At 37.3% G+C, this 10,855-nt stretch overlaps 1 long non-coding RNA gene across 3 annotated transcripts in view; it reads right to left on the reverse strand.

Annotated features, from left to right (window-relative positions):
* LOC121907424 overlaps nucleotides 1–10,837 on the reverse strand; it is a 39,279-nt gene extending 28,442 nt beyond the window's left edge. For 2 of the 3 annotated variants that reach the window (XR_006098867.1, XR_006098868.1), the window contains exons 1-2: nucleotides 10,749–10,836; nucleotides 9,320–9,448 (exon numbers count right to left, since the gene is read on the reverse strand). This is a non-coding gene — a long non-coding RNA (uncharacterized LOC121907424). Of the gene's footprint in view, nucleotides 1–9,319; nucleotides 9,449–10,748 lie in introns of all 3 variants that reach the window. The other variant, XR_006098869.1, reaches the window with a different exon arrangement.
* Between the last annotated feature and the right edge of the window lie 18 nt (nucleotides 10,838–10,855).

Below are 10,855 nucleotides of genomic sequence, written 5' to 3' on the forward strand. Positions count from 1 at the left end.
TTCAGCACTGAATCATCAAACTCTTTCTTAAATCTTCTGATTTCAGCACCATGGTAACAATATCAAGTCGAAAAGGGTCAACACCAGTTGAATGAATTAATCCCATTATTTGTTTCCTGTTGTTGTTCGAGCTGTTGGGATTGTAAAAGGAAGACCAGGATTACGCGAAGCTTCTGTTACAAGCTGTTGCTGACTATTAAGAGTGTTAATAACGTTAAAAAGTGTGCACAGCAATGTTAGCACCCAATAACTCCAGCTCCTGAAGTAATCACACCCTGATTTATGTAGGTGATTTTGGTACAACTGTCTTACAAGGCTTTGTAAGATCACCATCTTTTAATAGGCCTACAAATGAGACTGGGCCTAATAGCCTTCTCCTCTATTCCAGTGCTGTTCTCATTTGTTTCTCTGCTCTTTCTTTCATCCTATCTTTGTATTACCTAGTTTTTAGCCTCAGGGCCTTCAGTCTTCAGTGGAAGGACCTTTCTCATTTCCTTCAAACAATTCATTAAAACTTATTTTATGTGCTGGTTTGACTGCATGTACGTATATATGTGCATGTGTATTTGACTACTTCTACACGGCCAGTGTTGAAACTCTTTATACCACAGCGATCAGATGCAGAAAAAACAAACAAACAACCTGTTCATTCGTGATAATCACTGCTACTTAATTCCATTACAGTGTCAGCTACCAATAAATCAATGAGCAAATGAACTGACCGGCTATGAGGAATAGCCATCAAGTGTGTGTCTGTATTATTCTATTGATGTTCCTCCAACGGTCGTCCTGGAGATATTGAATGCTCTTTAAGCGAAGTGCTGACATCATAATAAAAGGCCACCACGAACTGGCCAGCTGTGCGGTTTGGGAGCTTCAGGCTAAAGAGACGGACGGCCTCTGAAGAAGAAGAAGAAAGGCAATCTTCAAAGTCAATAGTGCAACCAAGTGCTCTATGTGGTCGCATTTACTGCACATAATGAAACTACAAATAGCCTCTTATACAATATACACACACAGTGGACACAGTAATAGAAAATAAAGGCATGGAAATGGAGCTGTAGCCAGAATAATTATACAATAACTGGGATGATAAATAATGTGTTCAGTGGTTTCTTTTGACACTAATAGTACCCTTGACTTGTTTTGAAATCTGTCAGTTTAATTGAAGTCTTTCCTGATCTACCAGAAAAATAAATCTAGATTTGTGGTATATATATTAAAATTGACATTGCATAGAGTTTGAAATAAGTATTTTTAAATCTACTCAAATGCACTTTCACCTCACAGAGTGTGCATCTGTACCTGACTTTTCTGATGACAGTATATTTAATCCATTGTTCATGACTTCATAAAAAAATGAAGGGTTGGCAAATTCAAACATCAAAACAGTAAGTTGGGTGCTATGTCTGTGCAGCTGTGTGTTTTCATAACCCAAGTGTCTCAAAGCATTATTAACAAAAATCCTTTGCTCAGCCTTGCATTTCCAGAGCCAATAAAACAGCATGAAGAGGCTGCACTAGTGCTGCTACACAGCACAGACAGCCATCTAGTGTTGGAAATGAGCAAATGCATGAACCAGTGAAGGGGGAAAGACACTTGATTGCAGCCTATACACCATGTTTAGACCTTCATTTGGTTTTAAGGGCCACACATGAGGGATATTTTTGTTGGAGCGGAACAGAAGAATATCACAATAGACTAATAAAGTCTGGATTAAGCACTGTTATTTATTGTGTGTCTTCATTACAACCACAAATTGGAAGAAAAACTCTCATGCGCTTTTGTACTCTGGAACCAAGCACAGGAGGTACGCTAATGGTCAGAACTCGTCTTTTCAGCCCACACAAAACACAGCGCACCCTGGTTTAGCCTAATAGCTAGCCTGCTGCGAGAGCTTAACCTCTAGGGATACTACTGAAATAACAAGGCATCGGCCACCTTCTTTTACAAGAATCCTTTCTTTGCTATTATGTTGTAACCCTGTTTTATTACAGCCGCAAAGAAAAGTATTCTCGTTAATGTATGCAACCCAAATAAACAAAGATTATAAACAAAATGTGCGCTATTGTGTGCATATTGGGAGCATGAATATGTATTTGCTGAGCGTTCAAACAAAGACACAAAGGGAGGCCCAACCTGTTGTTGGCTCAGCCCCTTTTTTCCCTGCTGTGAAAACCCTGTTCCCTTAATAATCACACATCATTATGACAATAGATGTTAGGCAAAACACATAAGCCACGTGCAAATCACACAAGGAGACAGAAGCACAAGCAGACAAACACACATAAATACTGTACACCATGCATATCATCACAGCTGCACAGACTCCTCCTCATGTGTGAAGAGGAAGATCTAATTCTCTCCGGTTTAAGATCTTAAAAGAGAAAAAAATCTGACACATTTTTACAGTTTATCCCATCATTCTCCTTGCATTACTGGCCCTGTCCTCTCGCCGCTGTAAAGGTCTTGGCCCCGGTAGTCGTGCACATGCAGGCCTGCTCCCACAGTCCTATCATCTAATTGCTTTTTATTGATCCTGTCCGATCAGGTGCCTAACGCTCATCCTTTTCCAACGCTGTATCACAAGCACTTCTGCCAGTCCTGATCTGTGAACTGTGCGTCCTTTTCAGTGGTTATAAAACACACAGAACAAACCAGCGGAGGTTTTGTTTTCATACTCTGTAAAAAGGTTCCACCGAAAACCCTACGAGGGGAACATTTGCTCGTGTGTTTATGGGCTCACACGTGTTCTTGCATGAAACAGGATATCTCCTGGCCTGTTTTCAGTTCCCATACAGACCAGATGAGGACGTTTGTGTTCATTTTGTTGCTTTAAATAAATTCAATGCATTGTGGACGGACTGCCACACAGAGAGGCTTCATTACCTTAAGACAAGAGGAGAGTCTGTGTGCTTTAGCCAAGGGAGAGCACAGTAATGAGTCTTTGTTTATTTTGGAGGACAGACAGCAAGGCTCATCCTGTAAGGTGAACCAGATCAAGGATTTGGGACAGAAACCCCAAGCTCCTCCTAAAGATTATGATGTCAGCATCAGAAGTGAAGGCCAAATGTGTTGGCAGGCACTGAGCTGGAACCTTTGAGGGATATTACAGTTTGTATGACTATCAGTGGACAGCACATAACTCTGAATACATTTTCTTGGGCTTGTTTTGTAATACCCTGAACCTGGACTACAGCCATGAACCTACTGTAGAGTGTGCACAATAATACACACACATACAATCCATCCGTATCCGAGGAGCTATAGCACAGCTTTTGTTTAATATGCAGGCCAGTTCTTGGTGGTATCAGATCAATGGAGAGTTTCAAATCAGACACAGCCGCTGAGACAGACAGAAGAGACCATCTTTGGTGCACATTAAGAGAACACTTTCCTTCCCCTCAAGATCACAGTTATTCCTTTTTTGATGGAGCCATTGAGCAAGACTCAACTGTCTTGTGAAGCTCATTAAAAATATTAACTTTAAGAGGTTTTCTTGCTCCAAATTGTGGGATTGAGTTACTTTGAAAGTAATTGCCTAATTACTGTAACTTAATGCGTTATTATAGTAACCCATCTCTGGAAAGATCTGAATTGGTAACTCTGACTGCTTTGTTTCCATCTTTTACAAAAAACAAATCTCTGTTAATGTTTTCCAAGAATCTGGCATTACGGTACAAAGTAGTTCTACCATTTTGTCTTAAATCACATTTCGTTCAAATTATTTTATTGATCTTCAAACTGTTTTGTGGTGAATGTAATGAGACATAATATGACTACAGAAACTTAAGCTTTTATGACTCTTTTCAATCATTTCAGTGTGTTATATCTTATAAAAGAAAACCTCAATGAAGGAACTGTTACCCTACAGTATGGCATAAAAATTGTTCACCTACATTTGAGTTTATCTTGTTTCTAGCAATGCAAAATCCAAGCTCCATAATCTATTTATCTCACTTTATGTAGCTGTCATATATATATAAGTAGATGATCAACTGTGTTGCTGCAGATCCCCTTCAAGCCTTCTCCTGCCTTTTCCCGTGCATTATTCAGTCTTTTCCTGAAGTAACAGCAGCCCCCGACACGCAGACACACCGACCACTAACACACCACGCTAATGTGATGTAAAAATGAATGATGAAATTCAAGGAGGCCAAATGAAAGAGAAACCGATGTGTGTCTACGTGTGTGTGTGTGTGTGTGTGTGTGTGTGTGTGTGTGTGGATGTATGAGCAAATGCTGGCCCTGGTGTAAGCTTGTGTGTGTTCAAAGGTGAGGCCTTGGGTGATGGAGAATAGGATTCCCTTACCTCCTATAAGTACACAGGAGGATAAAAGCCTGCTGTAATGACCTTGGTATAATGAAGGCCTTGCTGATTTCCATGATTTTCTTACTTTCATGCCACGACTCTGCTATTCCATAGGAGGGGCAAGATGGGAAAAGAGGGAGCTTTGTCTGGCCAAACATTAGCAGCCAGCAGCATTAGGCCAGAATCGAACACGAACCCTTGTTCCCATGTTCAAGTCATTATGTAAACGATTATTATCTCCAGGCAAACTAATAGATGAAACACATTTTTCTTAATGGGCTGGTCGTTGTTTTAGGTGACCAATTTACGTGCAATTTCCTTAATTCATGAAGTTGTTTAGAAAGTGATGTAATGCTTGTTTCTTTTTATCTTGAAAGCACAGGCAGCATGTTGTCTAGGGCTGCTCAGTGCAGCTAATATGGCACAACGAAATGAAAGGCTTCAAAAGAGCCTTTCCACTTGGAGCTGATGTAGTGCTGTGGCCGACCTCCAAATATGATTAGACTGCAGTAAACACAACAATAGCAAACAATAAACAACTGGTAATTGGTGTGATCCTCTGTTCCAACAAAAATCTTTCTTGATTTGCTATGAATTATGAGCATTAATGTTTCTGCCTGCCATGCCCCTCTGAGGATATCAAAAAGCTCCCGCTCTCCTCTTGATGGGCCTGTCTCATTAAAGGAGAAATGGAGGCCAACGTGTGCAAAACTGATGTACAGTACATTCATCAGGATAACTGGCATGAACTCACCTCTAATTCATGCCGTCTGTGTGCCTGATATAAGGTGATTGTGCTTGAGTGAATATTGTTAATGCGTGTGTGTATGTGCATGGGAACAGAGATTGGGAAAGGTGTAGTCCTGAGGCACACTAAGTGAAGTCTGCCCTCTACAGGCAGCTGTTATATAGTCTACATGCTTGTACATCAATTGAATGTACTATATATCAAGTATATCAATGCAGTTTGAGGAAAAAAAAGTGCAGATTTTGAAAAGCACATCAGTGTTGAAGTTAGAATTTCTTGAGAAACAGCATATATATGTCGTCTATACAAAGTGTATGAGTCTGTCCATAAAGGCAGCTCTCTTTGGCAAGCTCACAACCAGGTTTTCCTGCTTAAGCTCTCCAACTCCTTATATGCCACCTCTTTCATTAATATGTGATGAGAGAGAAAATCTCTAAAGACCTCAATAGGCAGAGGCATTGTTTCTCTTTTAAAGTCATCTCAGATGGAAGGAGCAAACTTCAGAGCGTTAGTGAAGTGTCTAATGAAAGAAGTCTCCTCTGCGGCTCCATTTCGCACAGCGTATTAGGAATTTAAATGTTGACTGAAGACAGTTTGATTCTCTGTCTGTGATTTTCTTAAGGAATAAAAACAGTGTAGCGTGTTTACAGTGTAGCCATGAAAGGGCTATGAGAAGGCTCATCACTACCCGATGCCATTTTGGGAGGCGGAAAGAGAGGTTCATACCACAGTTCATTTGAAAGCCATATCAAACAGAGAATGTTTAAGTCCAAGATCAAAGCGATTCCTGGTCAAAAATATCGCAAGACCGGCAACATTCTTGTAAAATTGTTACTTTATGCTAGCAGGTATTTCAACAATGTCTGGCTATTATTGGAAACCAGACAGAGAAGAGAAATATCGACAAATCTATCCTGCATCTTAACTTTGAAGTAGTGCTGTGTACTGTGCACAATGGGCAGCGGCAGAATAAATAACTAAAGTGACATTTCAGGACCATCATGCTGGCTCAGGTGTATAACGACTGATATCTGAGAGTTAAAATCAGCCTATGCAATCCCTCTTCTTTTCCTGCATTATCACTCTGTGTAACAAAGTAGAAACATCATTTCAATGCAATAACCTTTTAAGGCATTTGGAGAGTGTACATTTTTTGAAATTTTGATGTTGTTTTTAAATGAGTTTTACACAGTGGAATGTGTAGTTCACAATTAGAAAAATCCTAATAGAAATATTATTGAAATATCAAGTGTGAAAATGTGGTGTATATCAACAATTACAAAAAGTATGAATATTTCTAATTATATCAGTCCCCTTATAAAAAATAACTATTGGATATAAATTCTGTCATTAAAAAAAAATGTTTTACCCACAAGTTGCATTGTTTTTATTAATAAGGGTCAGTGAGGATGAAGTCATTATAATTTCTAGGTAAAACTATATCAGGACATTTAAAGTAAACAAGCATTTTAATGATAAGTGAAACAGGGTATTTAAAAATTCTGAAGTAGTAGAATCACTAATACCGGATTGCTGTACAGTTGTGTCTCACAATGTTGATGTTTTTTTTATCCAAAAGGAACAACAGACATTTTTTTTTCTGCACAGTCTGGATAAGAAAAGCAGATGACTGGAGAAGATGAAAACATGCATGTGGCCCTAAATGCTCACTGGTGACCGCAAGCTGCTAAAAAAAAAAAGATAAGTCTGTCTTCATTAATATTATGTGTACATATATTCACTGTTAGAAGTGCTGCTGATTTTCAGCACATGTTTTATAGTGTTCAATATATACAGTCTTAAAAACAAGATAACATTTAATTGTAGTTTGATGTTGTACACTTCATTGTCTTCTCCAAACACTATTGATATTGTAATAGGAAGGAAATTTCACTTGTTTGGTCGGTGAGGAAAATGTGGTATTGTGTGTGGTATAAATACAGCTCAGACTAATTAGACTGACTGAATAGTATCTGGCTCCTATCTCTGTCTTTATGTTCCAATCTTAAGAGTGATAATCCCTCTCTGGTACAAATACAAAGAGCCATTCTGCAAAAAGAAAAGCTAAACTGATGTAACATTTTGTTCACAGCATGTTCAAACCCTTCTGTCTGTTTTCAGTCTTCATCGTGCAAGCATTTTGAAATGGCCAAAACTTCCCATTTTGGAGAATTTGAGGAAAACTATAAAAATGATTTAACAATTTTTGAATACTTGGACCACATATGGAATACATTTGTTTGTGTTGTTTGTGGTTCGTCTTAACTCTGGCTCACACAAAAATGTGACAACATCAGCTGGTTGAAACTAACTGCTGAACAGAGCGAAAGTGAGCTCAAATGTATGTCGCTGTGTGATCTTTATGTCAAATATAAACCGGAGTTTTAAATGGAAAAGTATGAAAACCAAAATTACAGGGTTTTAACTTCAGGTTTAGCAGAATCCCCCAAGGTCATTTTAAAGATATACAGTAATGACTTAGATAGGAATCAAAGGCTCTGTAACGTTTGCAATGGCAACCATCTGGGAGACGAGTATCACTTTGTGTTTGAATGTGAGAATGTAAGCATAATGAGTAATAGGGAAAAACTTGCCAAAGTACTATTTAAACCGTCTATCTATGTTTAAATAAATGTGTTATTACAGTCAGATAAGCTAAAAGTTAAATGTAAATTAGGTGTTCTCTTAAAGCGTTTTCTACCTTTGTGTGGTATGTTAATGTTTTATCCTTCTGTAATTTATGTTGCACTTGGTTCAATTAAAAATCTAAAAACTCAATTTGAGTCTGGAAATAAAATTTTATAAAAAATCAAGAGAGCAAAGTTGTATATAAACTTATGCAATCTGGAAGAGACTTGAACCTTAAAATAACCATGAAATATTGCCTATTCTACTATGTGCATCGACTATGGTATGGTCCAAATAACTCTGTACAGCGCATCGCTACAACACAACACTTTCAACTTTATTCACTCCTTATTAGAGCAGATTGCTTATCGCCTACTTCACAGAGCGCCCATATAGCATAGCTGACAGCAGTAAGGGAGAGCTACACACATTAACTCCTCACTAACACTTTCCTACGCTAACCAGCTGTCCCCCTGTGGTTTCAGCCTCGGCCAAACCTTTGAAATGTCCTTCAAGGCGTGAAAAAAACAACATGCACACTGCTTTGGGTAAAATCCTATTTGTACACTGTAATTACACTTTGAAAAGTTGCAAAGTTTAAAGTTTCAAGACCTTCACTTTTTCTCTTTTCATTTCTGATATTGATTAGGTTCTAAAACACATGTAAGACTCGCCGTTCTAAAGAACAAAGAGCTTTCTCATTACATGCTGCGCCTCAGACAACTTTGAATGTTTTAGATTGGATTTACTGGTGTTATCAAGGGAAGCAATCAGGAGAATTCAGTCAATAATTTTCACAACCGTGCAACCACCGTTAATTTGCTCTTTACAAAAAGGCTACAGGCACTCTGAGTGGGGTAGTTAACGAGTTAGATGTCTCGGGTGATAGGTGTCCCTAATGTCCTTCATTCTAAATATACAGAGGAACATAATATATCTATAAAGTCTATGTCATGTAATTTTTGGTAAGTCAACATACAACTGTGTGATGGGTTTCATCAAAATTCAACATTTTCTTCTTTTCCTCATTGCCTCAAAATGATATAAATGCCTGTATTACCGTCCTTCATGTCATAGCTCAGTAATAATGCTAATGTAAAATGAAATAGAAGCATTAGCAACAAATACTGACATAATAAATTATTCAAAAAATACTTTAATGAAACATATACATGCAAAAGGTTTTATTGAGGACTATATTTTTTCAGTGCCAGAAAGGACAAGTTAGTCTAGCAAAAATGTATCATGTTGCCTGCATTATTATGTATTATGTATAATGCTGCCTACAAGTACAATTACTCAGCAACACTGTATTCACAGAGACATACAGTGATTAAGTTGTTGTGTTTAGTATCAATGTTTGTGTAAATAAGAATAATTCCTAGAGAAATTGTTATTGTACCATTAAAGATTATGAAATCAGTTTTACTAATTTACATGTTACATGTCAGTGCAAGCAATGTGTGTTTTGTGTCATCTCTTAAACATGCATTAAATTATGTTGGGGGTTGAAGCCTGCTTTATAGGACTGGTATGAGATGCATAGTTGGAAAGTCCCTTCCTACTGAAAACAGTCTGCTCCATTTTTGTTGCTCTGAGTGTCAAATATGGTGCCCATTATTTAAACTGACCTTTCCTTATGGTCCTTGCTTTCTATGCTAAGGATGCAGTGAGGGAGCCACAATGTCTGGGACCACTCCTCCCTACAGTAATCAATAAGGATGTCCAGCTCGATACACACCAGGTGCGCAGCCCAGTTGCTTTGAGAAGTAAGGATAAGAGGAGAGAAAGAGGAGAGTGGAATCAGGCACAGATGTATCATTGTTATTCATGCAAAAAGAGTCAGGATACAGTTCATAAGAGTCTAAATTGAACTCACAGGATTGGTTTACTGGAAATGAGTGTAAATTAAGAAAGGAATGTTTGTGGCATTTATAAAAATGAGTAACACAACATGTGAATATACCTGCATTAAACAAGGTATGTATGCTTGTGTGTCTCAGCCTGCAAAAATCAACAATGCTCAGTTTATATCAGTGGTGTTTTGACAGCGTTAATGTAAAGTGGACTTCGATGCAGAGGTGGAACATAACTACTGTAATTCAAATATAATTTTGAGGTAGTTTACTTGATTTTTCCATTTTACTCATTTCAGAGGGTAATATTTTACTTATTACTCTACAACATGTATTTGGAAGTTATATTTACTAGTTACTTTAAGATTAAGATCTTATATACAAATTACATGACTTTATAAAATATAATGAATTGTTACAGATTCAATTGTCCAACAGTTTGTAAAGTAATTAAACTGAGCTCCATTAGAAAAAGCTACAACACTACATTAATTTAACATTTACAGGGTTTATGCTGCTGCATAATCAGTATTTCCTTTTTTGACACTTTAAGTAGCCTATATTTTGATAATAATACTTTTACTCGAGGAAGATTTTGAATGAAGAATTACTTATTAATTACTTATTTGGGGAAAAAGTTGAAATTCTATGACAGTAAAATCCATCCTTGCATCCTATTTTTTTCTCAATTAAAAGTACATGAGTATTATCAGTAGCCTATTTAAAGTATCAAAAGTAAAGTTCTCATAATGCTAATAATAGTCCCTCTCATACTGTTGTATTGCTATGTATATATTATTTTTACTTGTGCTTTAACATGTAAATTTAGTGAAAAGCTGATTTTAATTACCTTATATATTGATGAATAGTTTAAAATTTAAGAAAAAAAAAAAAACATATTTAATATATACATTGCCAGTCAGAAGTTTGGGCACACTTTCTCATTCAAGTGAATGGGAAGGTGTATATATACATATCTGCAGGATATCATAGCTATTAAATAAATGTGGCTGACTTAAAAAAAAAAAACAGCAATGTAACAATATTATATATTCTTTGACATTTTGTAGTAACTACAATATGTAGCATCAAGTGAAAATACTCAGTATACTGTTTTTACATTGCAATATTGCTACTTGCACTAAAGTAAAATCTACTTTTCCCAAAGTGGGGCGTATAATGAGAAAATAAAGAGAAAAGTAACCTGGTGGTGTAGCACAGACCTCAGAGGTGGCTGCTGACCAGACCAGACTTTCTCCTGGAGGAAAGAGGCTCAGAGGAACCGGGTTAAATGAACTCTCACCCTTCGGA

Source organism: Thunnus maccoyii, chromosome 11 (genome assembly GCF_910596095.1).
Source record: "Thunnus maccoyii chromosome 11, fThuMac1.1, whole genome shotgun sequence".
Classification (NCBI taxonomy): Eukaryota; Metazoa; Chordata; class Actinopteri; order Scombriformes; family Scombridae; genus Thunnus; species Thunnus maccoyii.